The sequence below is a fragment of the Pseudophryne corroboree genome, chromosome 8, assembly GCF_028390025.1.
Source record: "Pseudophryne corroboree isolate aPseCor3 chromosome 8, aPseCor3.hap2, whole genome shotgun sequence".
Taxonomy (NCBI): domain Eukaryota; kingdom Metazoa; phylum Chordata; class Amphibia; order Anura; family Myobatrachidae; genus Pseudophryne; species Pseudophryne corroboree.
In genome coordinates, this window is record NC_086451.1 from 448,791,822 (window position 1) to 448,810,827 (window position 19,006).

The 19,006-nt window shown below is 47.8% G+C and overlaps 1 long non-coding RNA gene across 1 annotated transcript in view; it reads left to right on the forward strand.

Annotated features, from left to right (window-relative positions):
- The window catches only part of LOC134947954 (uncharacterized), a 171,398-nt gene that overhangs the window by 129,910 nt on the left and 22,482 nt on the right, over positions 1–19,006 (forward strand). The gene's annotated exons all lie outside the window — the stretch shown is intronic.

Consider the following 19,006-nt stretch of genomic DNA (forward strand, 5'->3'; position numbering starts at 1 on the left):
ACCAGGTCCGTTATACAGTATATTATATTTATATATAAGCACTAAGCAGCGGTACGGTAGGCCACGGCTGTACCTACCTCTGTATCGTCAGTGCACTCGTCGTCCATAAGTATAAGTAATACTATACCATCCATCCATCTACATTGTATACCTGTGGTGTTTTTTTTTTCTTTCTTCATACTAGTTTGTTTAGCAGTCTGCTGACACTGTCCACCAGGTCCGTTATACAGTATATTATATTTATATATAAGCACTAAGCAGCAGTACGGTAGGCCACGGCTGTACCTACCTCTGTGTCGTCAGTGCACTCGTCGTCCATTAGTATAAGTAATACTATACTATCCATCCATCTACATTGTATACCTGTGGTGGTTTTTTTTTCTTTCTTCATACTAGTTTAGCAGTCTGCTGACACTGTCCACCAGGTCCGTTATACAGTATATTACATTTATATATAAGCACTAAGCAGTACGGTAGGCCACGGCTGTACTTACCTCTGTGTCATCAGTGCACTCGTCGTCCATAAGTATAAGTAATACTATACTATCCATCCATCTACATTGTATACCTGTGGTGTTTTTTTTTTCTTTCTTCATACTAGTTTAGCAGTCTGCTGGCAGTGTCCACCAGGTCCGTTATACAGTATATTATATATATATAAGCAGCAGTACGGTAGGCCACGGCTGTACCTACCTCTGTGTCGTCAGTGCACTCGTCGTCCATAAGTATAAGTAATACTATACTATCCATCCATCTACATTGTATACCTGTGGTGTTTTTTTTTTCTTTCTTCATACTAGTTTAGCAGTCTGCTGACACTGTCCACCAGGTCCGTTATACAGTATATCATATATATAAGCACTAAGCAGCAGTACGGTAGGCCACGGCTGTACCTACCTCTGTGTCGTCACTCGTCGTCCATAAGTATAAGTAATACTATACTATCCATCCATCTACATTGTATACCTGTGGTGGCTTTTAGTTGTGCGCAAAATATGGAGAACAAAAATGTGGAGGTTAAAAAATAGGGAAAGATCAAGATCCACTTCCACCTCGTGCTGAAGCTGCTGCCACTAGTCATGGCCAAGACGATGAAATGCCATCAACGTCGTCTGCCAAGGCCGATGCCCAATGTCATAGTACAGAGCATGTAAAATCCAAAACACAAAAGATCAGTAAAAAAATGACCCAAAAATCAAAATTAAATGCGTCTGAGGAGAAGCGTAAACTTGCCAATATGCCATTTACGACACGGAGTGGCAAGGAATGGCTGAGGCCCTGGCCTATGTTCATGGCTAGTGGTTCAGCTTCACATGAGGATGGAAGCACTCATCCTCTCGCTAGAAAAAAGAAAAGTCTCAAGCTGGCAAAAGCACAGCAAAGAACTGTGCGTTCTTCGAAATCCCAAATCCCAAAGGAGAGTCCAATTGTGTCGGTTGCGATGCCTGACCTTCCCAACACTGGACGGGAAGAGCTTGCGCTTTCCACCATTTGCACGCCCCCTGCAAGTGTTGAAAGGAACACCCGCAATCCAGTTCCTGATAGTCAAATTGAAGATGTCAGTGTTGAAGTACACCAGGATGAGGATATGGGTGTTGCTGGCACTGGGGAGGAAATTGACAAGGAGGATTCTGATGGTGAGGTGGTTTGTTTAAGTCAGGCACCCGGGGAGACACCTGTTGTCCGTGGGAGGAATATGGCCATTGACATGCCTGGTGAAAATACCAAAAAAAAATCAGCTCTTCAGTGTGGAAGTATTTCAACAGAAATGCGGACAACAGGTGTCAAGCCGTGTGTTTCCTTTGTCAAGCTGTAATAAGTAGGGGTAAGGACGTTAACCACCTCGGAACATCCTCCCTTATACGTCACCTGCAGCGCATTCATAATAAGTCAGTGACAAGTTCAAAAACTTTGGGCGACAGCGGAAGCAGTCCACTGAACAGTAAATCCCTTCCTCTTGTAACCAAGCTCGCGCAAACCACACCACCAACTCCCTCAGTGTCAATTTCCTCCTTACCCAGGAAAGCCAATAGTCCTGCAGGCCATGTCACTGACAAGTCTGACGAGTCCTCTCCTGCCTGGGATTCCTCCGATGCATCCTTGAGTGTAATGCCTACTGCTGCTGGCGCTGCTGTTGTTGCTGCTGGGAGTCGATCGTCATCCCAGAGGGGAAGTCGGAAGACCACTTGTACTACTTCCAGTAAGCAATTGACTGTCCAACAGTCCTTTGCGAGGAAGATGAAATATCACAGCAGTCATCCTGCTGCAAAGCGGATAACTGAGGCATTGACAACTATGTTGGTGTTAGACGTGCGTCCGGTATCCGCCGTTAGTTCACAGGGAACTAGACAATTTCTTGAGGTAGTGTGCCCCCATTACCAAATACCATCTAGGTTCCACTTCTCTAGGCAGGCGATACCGAGAATGTACACGGACGTCAGAAAAAGACTCACCAGTGTCCTAAAAAATGCAGTTGTACCTTATGTCCACTTAACCACGGACATGTGGACAAGTGGAGCAGGGCAGACTCAGGACTACATGAGTGACATCCCACTGGGTAGATGTATTGCCTCCCGCTGCAAGAACAGCAGCGGCGGCACCAGTAGCAGGATCTCGCAAACGCCAACTCGTTCCTAGGCAGGCTACGCTTTGTATCACCGCTTTCCAGAATACGCACACAGCTGAAAACCTCTTACGGCAACTGAGGAAGATCATCGCAGAATGGCTTACCCCAATTGGGCTCTCCTGGGGATTTGTGACATCGGACAACGCCAGCAATATTGTGCGCGCATTACATCTGGGCAAATTCCAGCACGTCCCATGTTTTGCACATACCTTGAATTTGGTGGTGCAGAATTATTTAAAAAACGACAGGGGCGTGCAAGAGATGCTGTCGGTGGCCAGAAGAATTGCGGGCCACTTTCGGCGTGCAGGCACCGCGTACAGAAGACTGGAGCACCACCAAAAAAACCTGAACCTGCCCTGCCATCATCTGAAGCAAGAGGTGGTAACAAGGTGGAATCCAACCCTCTATATGCTTCAGAGGATGGAGGAGCAGCAAAAGGCCATTCAAGCCTATACATCTGCCCACGATATAGGCAAAGGAGGTGGAATGCACCTGTCTCAAGCGCAGTGGAGAATGATTTCAACGGTGTGCAAGGTTCTGCAACCCTTTGAACTTGCCACCGGTGAAGTCAGTTCAGACACTGCCAGCCTGAGTCAGGTCATTCCCCTCATCAGGCTTTTGCAGAAGAAGCTGGAGGCATTGAAGGAGGAGCTAAAACAGAGCGATTCCGCTAGGCATGTGGGACTTGTGGATGGAGCCCTTCATTCGCTTAACCAGGATTCACGTGTGGTCAATCTGTTGAAATCAGAGCACTACATTTTGGCCACCGTGCTCGATCCTAGATTTAAAACCTACGTTGGATCTCTCTTTCCGGCAGACACAAGTCTGCAGGGGTTCAAAGACCTGCTGGTGAGAAAATTGTCAAGTCAAGCGGAACGCGACCTGTCAACATCTCCTCCTTCACATTCTCCCGCAACTGGGGGTGCGAGGAAAAGGCTACGAATTCCGAGCCCACCCGCTGGCGGTGATGCAGGGCAGTCTGGAGCGACTGCTGATGCTGACATCTGGTCCGGACTGAAGGACCTGCCAACAATTACTGACATGTCGTCTATTGTCACTGCATATGATTCTCTCACCATTGAAAGAATGGTGGAGGATTATATGAGTGACCGCATCCAAGTAGGCACGTCAGACAGTCCGTATGTATACTGGCAGGAAAAAGAGGCAATTTGGAGGCCCTTGCACAAACTGGCTTTATTCTACCTAAGTTGCCCTCCCTCCAGTGTGTACTCCGAAAGAGTGTTTAGTGCCGCCGCTCACCTTGTCAGCAATCGGCGTACGAGGTTACTTCCAGAAAATGTGGAGAAGATGATGTTCATTAAAATGAATTATAATCAATTCCTCCATGGAGACATTCACCAGCAGCAATTGCCTCCAGAAAGTACACGGGGACCTGAGATGGTGGATTCCAGTGGGGACGAATTAATAATCTGTGAGGAGGGGGATGTACACAGTGAAAGGGGTGATGAATCGGACGATGATGATGAGGTGGACATCTTGCCTCTGTAGAGCCAGTTTGTGCAAGGAGAGATTGCCTCTTTTTTGGTGGGGGCCCAAACCAAACAGTCATTTCAGTCACAGTCGTGTGGCAGACCCTTTCGCTGAAATGATGGGTTGGTTAAAGTGTGCATGTCCTGCTTATACAACATAAGGGTGGGTGGGAGGGCCCAAGGACAATTCCATCTTGCACCTTTTTTTTCTTTCATTTTTCTTTGCGTCATGTGTTGTTTGGGGAGCATTTTTTGGAAGGGCCATCCTGCGTGACACTGCAGTGACACTCCTAGATGGGTCAGGTGTTTGTGTCGGCCACCAGGCTCGCTTAGCTTACTCACACAGCTACCTCATTGCACCTCTTTTTTTCTTTGCGTCATGTGCTGTTTGGGGAGTATTTTTTGGAAGGGCCATCCTGCGTGACACTGCAGTGCCACTCCTATATGGGCCAGGTGTTTGTGTCGGCCACTAGGGTCGCTTAGCTTACTCACACAGCTACCTCATTGCGCCTCTTTTTTTCTTTGCATCATGTGCTGTTTGGGGAGTATTTTTTGGAAGGGCCATCCTGCGTGACACTGCAGTGTCACTCCTAGATGGGCCAGGTGTTTGTGTCGGCCACCAGGGTCGCTTAACTTACTCACACAGCTACCTCATTGCGCCTCTTTTTTTCTTTGTGTCATGTGCTGTTTGGGGAGTATTTTTTGGAAGGGCCATCCTGCGTGACACTGCAGTGCCACTCCTAGATGGGCCAGGTGTTTGTGTCGGCCACTAGGGTCGCTTAGCTTACTCACACAGCTACCTCATTGCGCCTCTTTTTTTCTTTGCGTCATGTGCTGTTTGGGGAGTATTTTTTGGAAGGGCCATCCTGCGTGACACTGCAGTGCCACTCCTAGATGGGCCAGGTGTTTGTGTCGGCCACTTGGGCCACTTAGCTTAGCCATCCAGCGACCTCGGTGCAAATTTTAGGACTAAAAATAATATTGTGAGGTGTTCAGAATAGACTGAAAATGAATGGAAATTATGGTTATTGAGGTTAATAATACTATGGGATCAAAATGACCCCCAAATTCAATGATTGAAGCTGTTTTTTAGGTTTTTTTTTAAAAAACATCCGAATCCAGAACACACCCGAATCCGACAAAAAAAATTCGGTGAGGTTTTGCCAAAACGCGTTCGAACCCAAAACACGGCCGCGGAACCGAACCCAAAACCCGAAAAATTTCCGGTGCACATCACTAATAAATATTGGGAACGTGTATGCAGAGGCTTGGGCAACACTCTTGTAACATTGCAGGGACTTGGTCTTTAACTTCCGCTACATTTTATACAATTGATAAATGGCCACCCACAAAGAAAATGAGATAACGTTCAATTGCATTTGTGTATACTAATACCGCATTCACACCGCAAATGCCGGATCCTACCCGGTAAGACAAACGTGTACTTACCGTGTGGGATCCGGCATTTGCGCTCTGTTGCAGGCTTTCCGAGCCGGCAATATACCGGGTCGGTTGCCATGACAACGGAGGGAGCAGCAGCAGCAGGGGCGGGGGTGAAGGCGGCGCCGGGAGATAAGCTCATCTCCTGCGCCGCCTCTCCCTATCTTGTGAATGGGAACCGCGTCGCATCGACACGGCTCCCATTCACACCGCACCTGACCCGGTAATCAACCCGGGTAAAACCCTTCTTTTTTACCGGGTTGAATTACCGGGTCAGGCGACCCGCTAATTCCGGCAGAGTGCTTCCACATCGCACACTGACCCGGTTCGACACGGCAATATGCCGTGTCGATACCGGGTTATTTGTGCGATGTGAAAGGGGTATTACTTTGTGCCAAAGGCCCAGCTTCTGCTGACTCTTCCCCCTCGCTGCATGAAATTCTATTATCCCGTCCTGGGGATGTGGGAGTGGAAAAGGATGGGGGAATGGGGGGTAATAGGGGATGGGGGATTTGAGGAGGGTGGGGGATTCAAGAGAGTGGGGTAGAGTGAGGGGTGGATGGGGATAACGCAGGATTTGCATGGGGGGGTTTCCAGAACTGGGTGGAGCAAATCACGGGGGTGGGGACTGAGGTGACCCAGTATATTCTGGGTCCGTAAAACGTGTGTGTGTGTGTGTGTGTGTATATATTAGTGATGAGCGGGTTCGGTTCCTCGGAATCCGAACCCGCCTGAACTTCACCTTTTTTTTACACGGGTCCGAGCGACTCGGATCCTCCCGCCTTGCTCGGTTAACCCGAGCGCGCCCGAACGTCATCATCCCGCTGTCGGATTCTCGCGAGACTCGGATTCTATATAAGGAGCCGCGCGTCGCCGCCATTTTCACATGTGCATTGAGATTGATAGGGAGAGGACGTGGCTGGCGTCCTCTCCGTTGTATTAGAAAAAAAAAACTGAGTGACTTAGTTTTAATTGTGGGGAGGATTGGGGACGGAGAGCAGCTGTTAGGGAGTACAGTGCAGGGTTTTGAGTTTAATCCGTTGTTTCTCTGCCTGAAAAAAACGCTCCACCATATCTGTGCTCACTCAGTGTGCTGCACTGCTGCATGATATATCTGTGCTGAGTGCACTGCTCACACTGCCTAATTGTGGGGACTGGGGAGCAGTTATAGCAGGAGTACAGTGCACAGTTTTGCTGACAGTGACCACCAGTCCAGTATACGTTTGTCTGCCTGAAAAACACTGTGGTGTTTTTTTTTTCTTTCTTCATGCTAGTTTGTTTAGCAGTCTGCTGAGAGTGTCCACCAGGTCCGTTATACAGTATATTAATTATATAATTAAGCACTAAGCAGCAGTACGGTAGGCCACGGCTGTACCTACCTCTGTGTAGTCAGTGCACTCGTTGTCCATAAGTATAAGTAATACTATACTATCCATCCATCTACATTGTATACCTGTGGTGTTTTTTTTTCTTTCTTCATACTAGCTTGTTTAGCAGTCTGCTGACACTGTCCACCAGGTCCGTTATACAGTATATTATATTTATATATAAGCACTAAGCAGCAGTACGGTAGGCCACGGCTGTACCTACCTCTGTGTCGTCACTCGTCGTCCATAAGTATAAGTAATACTATACTATCCATCCATCTACATTGTATACCTGTGGTGTTTTTTTTTCTTTCTTCATACTAGTTTGTTTAGCAGTCTGCTGACAGTGTCCACCAGGTCCATTATACAGTATATCATATATATAAGCACTAAGCAGCAGTACGGTAGGCCACGGCTGTACCTACCTCTGTGTCGTCAGTGCACTCGTCGTCCATAAGTATAAGTAATACTATACTATCCATCCATCTACATTGTATACCTGTGGTGTTTTTTTTTCTTTCTTCATACTAGTTTAGAAGTCTACTGACACTGTCCACCATGTCCGTTATACAGTATATTATATTTATATATAAGCACTAAGCAGCAGTACGGTAGGCCACGGCTGTACCTACCTCTGTGTCGTCAGTGCACTCGTCGTCCATAAGTATAAGTAATACTATACTATACATCCATCTACATTGTATACCTGTGGTGTTTTTTTTGTTCTTTCTTCATACTAGTTTGTTTAGCAGTCTGCTGACACTGTCCACCAGGTCCGTTATACAGTATATTATATTTATATATAAGCACTAAGCAGCAGTACGGTAGGCCACGGCTGTACCTACCTCTGTGTCGTCAGTGCACTCGTCGTCCATAAGTATAAGTAATACTATACTATCCATCCATCTACATTGTATACCTGTGGTGTTTTTTTTTCTTTCTTCATACTAGTTTAGAAGTCTGCTGACACTGTCCACCATGTCCGTTATACAGTATATTATATTTATATATAAGCACTAAGCAGCAGTACGGTAGGCCACGGCTGTACCTACCTCTGTGTCGTCAGTGCACTCGTCGTCCATAAGTATAAGTAATACTATACTATCCATCCATCTACATTGTATACCTGTGGTGTTTTTTTTTTTTTTTCTTCATACTAGTTTAGCAGTCTGCTGACACTGTCCACCAGGTCCGTTATACAGTATATTACATTTATATATAAGCACTAAGCAGTACGGTAGGCCACGGCTGTACTTACCTCTGTGTCATCAGTGCACTCGTCGTCCATAAGTATAAGTAATACTATACTATCCATCCATCTACATTGTATACCTGTGGTGTTTTTTTTTCTTTCTTCATACTAGTTTAGAAGTCTGCTGACACTGTCCACCATGTCCGTTATACAGTATATTATATTTATATATAAGCACTAAGCAGCAGTACGGTAGGCCACGGCTGTACCTACCTCTGTGTCGTCAGTGCACTCGTCGTCCATAAGTATAAGTAATACTATACTATACATCCATCTACATTGTATACCTGTGGTGTTTTTTTTGTTCTTTCTTCATACTAGTTTGTTTAGCAGTCTGCTGACACTGTCCACCAGGTCCGTTATACAGTATATTATATTTATATATAAGCACTAAGCAGCAGTACGGTAGGCCACGGCTGTACCTACCTCTGTGTCGTCAGTGCACTCGTCGTCCATAAGTATAAGTAATACTATACTATCCATCCATCTACATTGTATACCTGTGGTGTTTTTTTTTCTTTTTCTTCATACTAGTTTAGCAGTCTGCTGACACTGTCCACCAGGTCCGTTATACAGTATATTATATTTATATATAAGCACTAAGCAGCGGTACGGTAGGCCACGGCTGTACCTACCTCTGTATCGTCAGTGCACTCGTCGTCCATAAGTATAAGTAATACTATACCATCCATCTATCTACATTGTATACCTGTGGTGTTTTTTTTTTCTTTCTTCATACTAGTTTGTTTAGCAGTCTGCTGACACTGTCCACCAGGTCCGTTATACAGTATATTATATTTATATATAAGCACTAAGCAGCAGTACGGTAGGCCACGGCTGTACCTACCTCTGTGTCGTCAGTGCACTCGTCGTCCATTAGTATAAGTAATACTATGCTATCCATCCATCTACATTGTATACCTGTGGTGGTTTTTTTTTCTTTCTTCATACTAGTTTAGCAGTCTGCTGACACTGTCCACCAGGTCCGTTATACAGTATATTACATTTATATATAAGCACTAAGCAGTACGGTAGGCCACGGCTGTACTTACCTCTGTGTCATCAGTGCACTCGTCGTCCATAAGTATAAGTAATACTATACTATCCATCCATCTACATTGTATACCTGTGGTGTTTTTTTTTTCTTTCTTCATACTAGTTTAGCAGTCTGCTGGCAGTGTCCTCCAGGTCCGTTATACAGTATATTATATATATATAAGCAGCAGTACGGTAGGCCACGGCTGTACATACCTCTGTGTCGTCAGTGCACTCGTCGTCCATAAGTATAAGTAATACTATACTATCCATCCATCTACATTGTATACCTGTGGTGTTTTTTTTTTCTTTCTTCATACTAGTTTAGCAGTCTGCTGACACTGTCCACCAGGTCCGTTATACAGTATATCATATATATAAGCACTAAGCAGCAGTACGGTAGGCCACGGCTGTACCTACCTCTGTGTCGTCACTCGTCGTCCATAAGTATAAGTAATACTATACTATCCATCCATCTACATTGTATACCTGTGGTGGCTTTTAGTTGTGCGCAAAATATGGAGAACAAAAATGTGGAGGTTAAAAAATAGGGAAAGATCAAGATCCACTTCCACCTCGTGCTGAAGCTGCTGCCACTAGTCATGGCCAAGACGATGAAATGCCATCAACGTCGTCTGCCAAGGCCGATGCCCAATGTCATAGTACAGAGCATGTAAAATCCAAAACACAAAAGATCAGTAAAAAAATGACCCAAAAATCAAAATTAAATGCGTCTGAGGAGAAGCGTAAACTTGCCAATATGCCATTTACGACACGGAGTGGCAAGGAATGGCTGAGGCCCTGGCCTATGTTCATGGCTAGTGGTTCAGCTTCACATGAGGATGGAAGCACTCATCCTCTCGCTAGAAAAAAGAAAAGTCTCAAGCTGGCAAAAGCACAGCAAAGAACTGTGCGTTCTTCGAAATCCCAAATCCCAAAGGAGAGTCCAATTGTGTCGGTTGCGATGCCTGACCTTCCCAACACTGGACGGGAAGAGCTTGCGCTTTCCACCATTTGCACGCCCCCTGCAAGTGTTGAAAGGAGCACCCGCAATCCAGTTCCTGATAGTCAAATTGAAGATGTCAGTGTTGAAGTACACCAGGATGAGGATATGGGTGTTGCTGGCACTGGGGAGGAAATTGACAAGGAGGATTCTGATGGTGAGGTGGTTTGTTTAAGTCAGGCACCCGGGGAGACACCTGTTGTCCGTGGGAGGAATATGGCCATTGACATGCCTGGTGAAAATACCAAAAAAAATCAGCTCTTCAGTGTGGAAGTATTTCAACAGAAATGCGGACAACAGGTGTCAAGCCGTGTGTTTCCTTTGTCAAGCTGTAATAAGTAGGGGTAAGGACGTTAACCACCTCGGAACATCCTCCCTTATACGTCACCTGCAGCGCATTCATAATAAGTCAGTGACAAGTTCAAAAACTTTGGGCGACAGCGGAAGCAGTCCACTGAACAGTAAATCCCTTCCTCTTGTAACCAAGCTCGCGCAAACCACACCACCAACTCCCTCAGTGTCAATTTCCTCCTTACCCAGGAAAGCCAATAGTCCTGCAGGCCATGTCACTGACAAGTCTGACGAGTCCTCTCCTGCCTGGGATTCCTCCGATGCATCCTTGAGTGTAATGCCTACTGCTGCTGGCGCTGCTGTTGTTGCTGCTGGGAGTCGATCGTCATCCCAGAGGGGAAGTCGGAAGACCACTTGTACTACTTCCAGTAAGCAATTGACTGTCCAACAGTCCTTTGCGAGGAAGATGAAATATCACAGCAGTCATCCTGCTGCAAAGCGGATAACTGAGGCCTTGACAACTATGTTGGTGTTAGACGTGCGTCCGGTATCCGCCGTTAGTTCACAGGGAACTAGACAATTTCTTGAGGTAGTGTGCCCCCATTACCAAATACCATCTAGGTTCCACTTCTCTAGGCAGGCGATACCGAGAATGTACACGGACGTCAGAAAAAGACTCACCAGTGTCCTAAAAAATGCAGTTGTACCTTATGTCCACTTAACCACGGACATGTGGACAAGTGGAGCAGGGCAGACTCAGGACTACATGAGTGACATCCCACTGGGTAGATGTATTGCCTCCCGCTGCAAGAACAGCAGCGGCGGCACCAGTAGCAGGATCTCGCAAACGCCAACTCGTTCCTAGGCAGGCTACGCTTTGTATCACCGCTTTCCAGAATACGCACACAGCTGAAAACCTCTTACGGCAACTGAGGAAGATCATCGCAGAATGGCTTACCCCAATTGGGCTCTCCTGGGGATTTGTGACATCGGACAACGCCAGCAATATTGTGCGCGCATTACATCTGGGCAAATTCCAGCACGTCCCATGTTTTGCACATACCTTGAATTTGGTGGTGCAGAATTATTTAAAAAACGACAGGGGCGTGCAAGAGATGCTGTCGGTGGCCAGAAGAATTGCGGGCCACTTTCGGCGTGCAGGCACCGCGTACAGAAGACTGGAGCACCACCAAAAAAACCTGAACCTGCCCTGCCATCATCTGAAGCAAGAGGTGGTAACAAGGTGGAATTCAACCCTCTATATGCTTCAGAGGATGGAGGAGCAGCAAAAGGCCATTCAAGCCTATACATCTGCCCACGATATAGGCAAAGGAGGTGGAATGCACCTGTCTCAAGCGCAGTGGAGAATGATTTCAACGTTGTGCAAGGTTCTGCTGCCCTTTGAACTTGCCACACGTGAAGTCAGTTCAGACACTGCCAGCCTGAGTCAGGTCATTCCCCTCATCAGGCTTTTGCAGAAGCTGGAGGCATTGAAGGAGGAGCTAAAACAGAGCGATTCCGCTAGGCATGTGGGACTTGTGGATGGAGCCCTTCATTCGCTTAACCAGGATTCACGTGTGGTCAATCTGTTGAAATCAGAGCACTACATTTTGGCCACAGTGCTCGATCCTAGATTTAAAACCTACGTTGGATCTCTCTTTCCGGCAGACACAAGTCTGCAGGGGTTCAAAGAACTGCTGGTGAGAAAATTGTCAAGTCAAGCGGAACGCGACCTGTCAACATCTCCTCCTTCACATTCTCCCGCAACTGGGGGTGTGAGGAAAAGGCTACGAATTCCGAGCACACCCGCTGGCGGTGATGCAGGGCAGTCTGGAGCGACTGCTGATGCTGACATCTGGTCCGGACTGAAGGACCTGCCAACGATTACTGACATGTCGTCTACTGTCACTGCGTATGATTCTCTCACCATTGAAAGAATGGTAGAGGATTATATGAGTGACCACATCCAAGTAGGCACGTCAGACAGTCCGTACGTATACTGGCAGGAAAAAGAGGCAATTTGGAGGCCCTTGCACAAACTGGCTTTATTCTACCTAAGTTGCCCTCCCTCCAGTGTGTACTCCGAAAGAGTGTTTAGTGCCGCCGCTCACCTTGTCGGCGTACGAGGCTTCTTCCAGAAAATGTGGAGAAGATGATGTTCATTAAAATGAATTATAATCAGTTACTCCATGGAGACATTCACCAGCAGCAATTGCCTCCAGAAAGTACACGGGGATCTGAGATGGTGGATTCCAGTGGGGACAAATTAATAATCTGTGAGGAGGGGGATTTACACAGTGAAAGGGGTGATGAATCGGACGATGATGATGAGGTGGACATCTTGCCTCTGTAGAGCCAGTTTGTGCAAGGAGAGATTGATTGCTTCTTTTTTGGTGGGGGCCCAAACCAACCAGTCATTTCAGTCACAGTCGTGTGGCAGACCCTGTCGCTGAAATGATGGGTTGGTTAAAGTGTGCATGTCCTGTTTATACAACATAAGGGTGGGTGGGAGGGCCCAAGGACAATTCCATCTTGCACCTCTTTTTTCTTTCATTTTTCTTTGCGTCATGTGCTGTTTGGGGAGTAGTTTTTGGAAGGGCCATCCTGCCTGACACTGCAGTGCCACTCCTAGATGGGCCAGGTGTTTGTGTCGGCCACTAGGGTCGCTTAGCTTACTCACACAGCTACCTCATTGCGCCTCTTTTTTCTCTGACGTCCTAGTGGATGCTGGGACTCCGTCAGGACCATGGGGATTAGCGGCTCCGCAGGAGACAGGGCACAAAAATAAAAGCTTTAGGACTAGGTGGTGTGCACTGGCTCCTCCCCCTATGACCCTCCTCCAAGCCTCAGTTAGGTTTTTGTGCCCGTCCGAGCAGGGTGCAATCTAGGTGGCTCTCCTAAAGAGCTGCTTAGAAAAAGTTATTAGGTTTTTTATTTTCAGTGAGTCCTGCTGGCAACAGGCTCACTGCAACGAGGGACTTAGGGGAGAAGAAGTGAACTCACCTGCGTGCAGGATGGATTGGCTTCTTAGGCTACTGGACACCATTAGCTCCAGAGGGATCGAACACAGGCCCAGCCACGGAGTTCGGTCCCGGAGCCGCGCCGCCGACCCCCTTGCAGATGCCGAAAAGTGAAGAGGTCCAGAAACCGGCGGCAGAAGACTTTTCAGTCTTCATGAGGTAGCGCACAGCACTGCAGCTGTGCGCCATTGTTGTCAGCACACTTCACACCAGCGGTCACTGAGGGTGCAGGGCGCTGGGTGGGGCGCCCTGGGCAGCAATGATAGTACCTTGTTCTGGCTAAAAATACATCACATATAGCCCCTGGGGCTATATGGATGTATTTAACCCCTGCCAGGTCTCACAAACACCGGGAGAAGAGCCCGCCGAAATAGGGGGCGGGGCCTATCTCCTCAGCACACAGCGCCATTTTCCTGCACAGCTCCGCTGCGAGGAAGGCTCCCAGGACTCTCCCCTGCACTGCACTACAGAAACAGGGTAAAAAAACAGAGAGGGGGGGCACTTTTTTGGCGATATATTGATATATATTAAGCTGCTATAAAGGAAACAACACTTCTATAGGGTTGTTCCTATATATTTATAGCGCTTGGGTGTGTGCTGGCAAACTCTCCCTCTGTCTCCCCAAAGGGCTAGTGGGGTCCTGTCTTCGATAAGAGCATTCCCTGTGTGTCTGCTGTGTGTCGGTACGTGTGTGTCGACATGTATGAGGACGATGTTGGTGTGGAGGCGGAGCAATTGCCGGTAATGGTGATGTCACCCCCTAGGGAGTCGACACCGGAATGGATGGCTTTGTTTATGGAATTACGTGATAATGTCAGCACGTTACAAAAATCAGTTGACGACATGAGACGACCGGCAAATTAGTTAGTACCTGTCCAGGCGTCTCAAACACCGTCAGGGGCTGTAAAACGCCCTTTACCTCAGTCGGTCGACACAGACCCAGACACGGACACCGAATCTAGTGTCGACGGTGAAGAAACAAACGTATTTTCCAGTAGGGCCACACGTTATATGATCACGGCAATGAAGGAGGCTTTGCATCTCTCTGATACTACAAGTACCACAAAAAGGGGTATTATGTGGGGGGTGAAAAAACTACCTGTAGTTTTTCCTGAATCAGAGGAATTGAATGAAGTGTGTGATGAAGCGTGGGTTAACCCCTATAGAAAACTGCTAATTTCAAAGAAGTTATTGGCATTATATCCTTTCCCGCCAGAGGTTAGGGCGCGCTGGGAAACACCCCCTAGGGTGGATAAGGCACTCACACGCTTATCAAAACAAGTCACGTTACCGTCTCCTGAAACGGCCGCCCTCAAGGATCCAGCTGATAGGAGGCTGGAAACTACCCTGAAAAGTATATACACTCATACTGGTGTTATACTGCGACCAGCCATCGCCTCAGCCTGGATGTGCAGTGCTGGGGTGGTTTGGTCGGATTCCCTGACTGAAAATATTGATACCCTGGATAGGGACAGTATTTTATTGACTATAGAGCAATTAAAGGATGCTTTTCTTTATATGCGAGATGCTCAGAGGGATATTTGCACTCTGGCATCGAGAGTAAGTGCGATGTCCATATCTGCCAGAAGAAGTTTATGGACGCGACAGTGATCAGGTGATGCGGATTCCAAACGGCATATGGAAGTATTGCCGTATAAAGGGGAGGAATTATTTGGGGTCGGTCTATCGGATTTGGTGGCCACGGCAACAGCCGGGAAATCCACCTTTTTACCTCAGGTCCCCTCCCAACAGAAAAAGACACCGTCTTTTCAGCCGCAGTCCTTTCGTTCCTATAAGAACAAGCGGGCAAAAGGACAGTCATATCTGCCCCGAGGCAAAGGAAAGGGTAAGAGAGTGCACCAAGCAGCTCCCTCCCAGGAGCAGAAGCCCTCCCCGGCTTCTGCAAAGCCCTCAGCATGACGCTGGGGCTTTACAAGCAGACTCAGGGGCGGTGGGGGGTCGACTCAAGAATTTCAGCGCACAGTGGGCTCACTCACAGGTGGACCCCTGGATCCTGCAGGTAGTATCTCAGGGTTACAGGTTGGAATTCGAGAAGTCTCCCCCTCGCCGGTTCCTAAAGTCTGCTCTGCCAACGTCTCCCTCAGACAGGGCGACGGTATTGGAAGCCATTCACAAGCTGTATTCTCAGCAGGTGATAGTCAAGGTACCCCTCCTACAACAGGGAAAGGGGTATTATTCCACACTATTTGTGGTACCGAAGCCGGACGGCTCGGTAAGACCTATTCTAAATCTGAAATCTTTGAACCTGTACATACAAAAATTCAAGTTCAAGATGGAGTCACTCAGAGCAGTGATAGCGAATCTGGAAGAAGGGGACTTTATGGTGTCCCTGGACATCAAGGATGCTTACCTGCATGTCCCAATTTGCCCTTCACATCAAGGGTACCTCAGGTTCGTGGTGCAAAACTGTCATTATCAGTTTCAGACGCTGCCGTTTGGATTGTCCACGGCACCTCGGGTCTTTACCAAGGTAATGGCCGAAATGATGTTTCTTCTGCGAAGAAAAGGCGTATTAATTATCCCTTACTTGGACGATCTCCTGATAAGGGCAAGGTCCAGAGAACAGCTGGAGGACGTAGTAGCACTAACCCAAATAGTGCTGCAACAGCACGGGTGGATTCTGAATTTTCCAAAATCTCAATTGACCCCGACGACACGTCTGCTGTTTCTGGGAATGATTCTGGACACGGTTCAGAAAAAGGTGTTTCTTCCGGAGGAGAAAGCCAGGGAGTTATTCGAACTTGTCAGGAACCTCCTAAAACCAGGAAAAGTGTCTGTGCATCAATGCACAAGAGTCCTGGGAAAAATGGTGGCTTCTTACGAAGCGATTCCATTCGGCAGATTCCACGCACAAACTTTTCAGTGGGATCTGCTGGACAAATGGTCCGGATCGCATCTGCAGATGCATCAGCGGATAACTTTGTCTCCACGGACAAGGGTGTCTCTTCTGTGGTGGTTGCAGAGTGCTCATCTGTTAGAGGGCCGCAGATTCGGCATACAGGACTGGGTCCTGGTGACCACGGATGCCAGTCTGAGAGGCTGGGGAGCAGTCACACAGGGAAGAAACTTCCAGGGAGTGTGGTCAAGCCTGGAGATGTCTCTTCACATAAATATACTGGAGCTAAGAGCGATTTACAATGCTCTAAGCCTGGCAAGACCCCTGCTTCAGGGTCAGCCGGTGTTGATCCAGTCGGACAACATCACGGCAGTCGCCCACGTAAACAGACAGGGCGGCACAAGAAGCAGGAGGGCAATGGCAGAAGCTGCAAGGATTCTTCGCTGGGCGGAAGATCATGTGATAGCACTGTCAGCAGTGTTCATTCCGGGAGTGGACAACTGGGAAGCGGACTTCCTCAGCAGACACGACCTACACCAGGGAGAGTGGGGACTTCATCCAGAAGTCTTCCACATGATTGTGAACCGTTGGGAAAAACCAAAGGTGGATATGATGGCGTCCCGCCTCAACAAAAAACTGGACAGGTATTGCGCCAGGTCAAGAGACCCTCAGGAAATAGCTGTGGACGCTCTGGTAACACCGTGGGTGTTCCAGTCAGTGTATGTGTTTCCTCCTCTGCCTCTCATACCAAAAGTACTGAGAATTATACGGCAAAGGGGAGTAAGAACGATACTCGTGGCTCCGGATTGGCCAAGAAGAACTTGGTACCCGGAACTTCAGGAGATGCTCACGGAAGATCCGTGGCCTCTACCTCTAAGACAGGACCTGCTTCAGCAGGGACCGTGTCTATTCCAAGACTTACCGCGGCTGCGTTTGACGGCATGGCGGTTGAACGCCGAATTCTAAGGGAAAAAGGCATTCCAGAAGAGGTCATCCCTACCCTGGTCAAAGCCAGGAAGGAGGTGACTGCACAACATTATCACCGCATTTGGAGAAAATATGTTGCGTGGTGTGAGGCCAGGAAGGCCCCGACGGAGGAATTTCAACTGGGTCGATTCCTACATTTCCTGCAAACAGGATTGTCTATGGGCCTCAAATTAGGGTCCATTAAGGTTCAAATTTCGGCCCTGTCGATTTTCTTCCAGAAAGAATTGGCTTCAGTTCCTGAAGTCCAGACTTTTGTAAAAGGAGTACTACATATACAGCCCCCGGTTGTGCCCCCAGTGGCTCCGTGGGATCTTAATGTAGTTTTGGATTTTCTCAAATCCCATTGGTTTGAACCACTCAAATCGGTGGATTTGAAATATCTTACATGGAAAGTAACCATGCTACTGGCCCTGGCTTCAGCCAGGAGAGTGTCAGAATTGGCGGCTTTATCGTATAAAAGCTCATATCTGATTTTCCATTCGGACAGGGCAGTACTGCGGACGCGTCCTCAGTTTCTGCCTAAGGTGGTTTCAGCATTTCACCTGAACCAGCCTATTGTGGTGCCTGCGGCTACTAGCGATTTGGAGGATTCCAAGTTGCTGGACGTTGTCAGGGCATTGATAATATATATTTCAAGGACGGCTGGAGTCAGAAAATCTGACTCGCTGTTTATACTGTATGCACCCAACAAGCTGGGTGCTCCTGCTTCTAAGCAGACGATTGCTCGTTGGATTTGTAGCACAATTCAACTTGCACATTCTGTGGCAGGCCTGCCACAGCCTAAATCTGTCAAGGCCCATTCCACAAGGAAGGTGGGCTCATCTTGGGCGGCTGCCCGAGGGGTCTCGGCATTACAACTCTGCCGAGCAGCTACGTGGTCGGGGGAGAACACGTTTGTAACATTCTACAAATTTGATACCCTGGCTAAAGAGGACCTGGAGTTCTCTCATTCGGTGCTGCAGAGTCATCCGCACTCTCCCGCCCGTTTGGGAGCTTTGGTATAATCCCCATGGTCCTGACGGAGTCCCAGCATCCACTAGGACGTCAGAGAAAATAAGATTTTACTTACCGATAAATCTATTTCTCGTAGTCCGTAGTGGATGCTGGGCGCCCATCCCAAGTGCGGATTGTCTGCAATACTTGTACATAGTTATTGTTACAAAAAAATCGGGTTGTTATTGTTGTGAGCCGTCTGTTCAGAGGCTCCTACGTTTGTCATACTGTTAACTGGGTTCAGATCACAAGTTGTACGGTGTGATTGGTGTGGCTGGTATGAGTCTTACCCGGGATTCAAAATCCTTCCTTATTGTGTACGCTCGTCCGGGCACAGTATCCTAACTGAGGCTTGGAGGAGGGTCATAGGAGGAGGAGCCAGTGCACACCACCTAGTCCTAAAGCTTTTATTTTTGTGCCCTGTCTCCTGCGGAGCCGCTAATCCCCATGGTCCTGACGGAGTCCCAGCATCCACTACGGACTACGAGAAATAGATTTATCGGTAAGTAAAATCTTATTTTTTCTTCTTTGCGTCATGTGCTGTTTGGGGAGTAGTTTTTGGAAGGGCCATCCTGCCTGACACTGCAGTGCCACTCCTAGATGGGCCAGGTGTTTGTGTCGGCCACTAGGGTCGCTTAGCTTACT